The 2500-nt window shown below is 39.6% G+C and overlaps 1 protein-coding gene across 1 annotated transcript in view; it reads right to left on the bottom strand.

The window, feature by feature from the left end:
• adamts17 (ADAM metallopeptidase with thrombospondin type 1 motif, 17) overlaps positions 1-2500 on the bottom strand; it is a 213355-nt gene that overhangs the window by 126673 nt on the left and 84182 nt on the right. The window lies entirely within an intron of this gene.

Here is a 2500-nt window from a genome sequence, read left to right as displayed (position 1 = left end):
GTGATAAAAGTGATAGGTAGGGATATATCTGTCCTATTAGACAATCGTTGAGAAGGCTTTTTAACAGCTAAAATGACATCCCCACTTTGAAGAGCATTGAATTAGGGTGGTCGTAGGGCATATGCGGTAATTAGGTCAGAAACACATTGGCTCCGTCATATTGACCTTTTAGGACAAATCAATTATTGCACTACGTGAAAAAAACATTCCCCTACTTGATTTTATTTAGACCATTGTGTTGAGACAGTGGGGTTCGCCGTCCGGAAAGTTTCGTTAAAATTGCAGAATTGCCCAGCAGAAACAGTTGAACCTTGTCCAACTTTCTCCACAACACAATGCCACACCACCGAGCAACATGAGCGTCAATGAGACATATACTGATATGCTATCAAACTTATAAAAACCTTTATTATAAACTTTATGAAAACCAGCCTTCCATCATCGTATTTCATCTCCAGTGGCATCCCCCACCAATGCTGTCCTTTGCTTTTTTTATTCAGTCAGTCATTAGTCATTTTAGTCAACAACCACTAACATTTAAATCAGACTAGCAGTGTTTTCCCTAAGTTTGTGGAAGACTACTGTAGGTGCGGGTATTTGGCATATTTCAATAAAATAAAAGCAATGTTACATAATTTTGGACCATTATTATTACCATATATGTGTCTAAAACGTTGGAAAAGCTAGAGCAGATAATTCATAAATAACACACCAAAAGAGCTTAAAGACATAACCTGCTAACACTTTCTCTTATCCAGGAATGTTGTGTGTGATCCCTTTTTCTCAGCTAACACACTCCTGTTCATTCCAAAATGCTACTACTCTGTAAGGACAGGAATCTAACTCTGATTCTCCACTGGCATGTCTGTGCTGCTTCCGACTGCGCCGCTGTTTTGTTCCTACCTTCGCCACGCACTAATCCACACCGGGCGTACTTTACAGAACCATCATGTGTCTATTAAGCTAGTATCCACCTTCCACTCTAAGCACTCCTGCAATTATTTATTTTTTATTTGTATTTAACCTTTATTTAACCAGGTTAGTCTCATTGAGATATAAAATCTCTTTTTCAAGAGAGACCTCGCCAAGATAGCCGAACAAGTATGTTACATATAAAAACAATTTACAATCGCAAAACAAACATCAGAGGCAAAGACATCTCAAGGCAAAGACATCTCAAGTGCATTTCAATTAAATTAAAGTACCATTAGTTAAAACATTTGCACGTGTGGATGGACTCATGTTCTATGGTTTTAACATAACCTTTAAAATTGTTTAAGGACATTAGACTCCATGCTTTCTCTTTTCTGGTGTTGTCCTGATAAAAAAAAAAAAAAAAAATCTGTGATTTGGTATTATGTTTTTCCACCTCCAGGATGAATCTCTCATTGTCGGTGGTGTTGTAAAGGAGACATAAACGATGTTTGGGGGTGTTTTGGTAAATTGGATAGTCTCGCTGTTTCACTTCCTGCCTGGCTGTCCGAACGGCCCACGGCTCGCGTGAAAATATACCCGCCGCCTATCTTTAGCGGAGCGGAGAGCCGCTTCATGCTTCTGGGACGCGCTGTGGCGCAGCTGGTGGAATATCAAACATTGACTTGAAAGTGCCCGGAACGCAGCGGAGACGTGCCTGTTGGAAATTAGGGGTTAGACTCAAAAGGGGGTCCAACCATTTCTTAATGCTCGATCTGGAGTCCTGTTATGGGAGCACTGCAAGGCTGGGCTCAGGGTTTTCTCAGTGCTGGAGACTTCCACAGTGTGGAATGTTTTGCATTTCAATTAAAAACACAGATTGCTTACGAATCAAAATAGCCATGAGAATCAGAGGGACTACAATCAGGAATTTTCAGTAGTCATCAGAAACCATCGGTAAGCGAATGCTAATATACAACACTACTAGAGCTGGAACTAACAATTATTTTCATTGTTGATTAATGTAGATTATTTTCTCAATTTATCAATTAGTTAATGTCGATCAGCTTTTCCAAAAGCCCAAGATGACGTCCTCAAATATCTTGTTTTGTCCACAACTCAAAGATATTCAGTTGACTGTCACAGAGGAGAGAAGAAACTAGAAAGTATTCACATTTAACAAGCTGCGATCAGAGAATTTTCATAAAAAATTACCTAAACTGATTATTCAGTCTAATCTTTTGCTTTCTTTGTGTTTACGTTCTAAACTCCTCTGAGATAGCAAGCCAACGCTACACGCTGACAATGGCAAATTTTGGAGAAAATTTGTATCGTGCAGCAAGGGGAATGATTGTCAAGAGTTACACAGATCCAATCCAGGAGTGTATGTGTGAAGGAGCCAGACCTTCCTCCACAGCGCTGTGGAGATAGGTCTGCCAATGCGAGACTAGTTGACAATCAATTCATCTTTGCAGCTCTAAACACTACTTCTACTAAAAACCTCTGTGCTGTGTGGGGCAGGGATGATCTGAGGAACAACCAAATTATGTATGTAATACAAAGAATAGAAAACAGTACTGAAAGTAGA

Source organism: Perca fluviatilis, chromosome 3, assembly GCF_010015445.1.
Source record: "Perca fluviatilis chromosome 3, GENO_Pfluv_1.0, whole genome shotgun sequence".
Taxonomy (NCBI): domain Eukaryota; kingdom Metazoa; phylum Chordata; class Actinopteri; order Perciformes; family Percidae; genus Perca; species Perca fluviatilis.
This window is presented reverse-complemented; position numbering and strand designations above follow the sequence as displayed.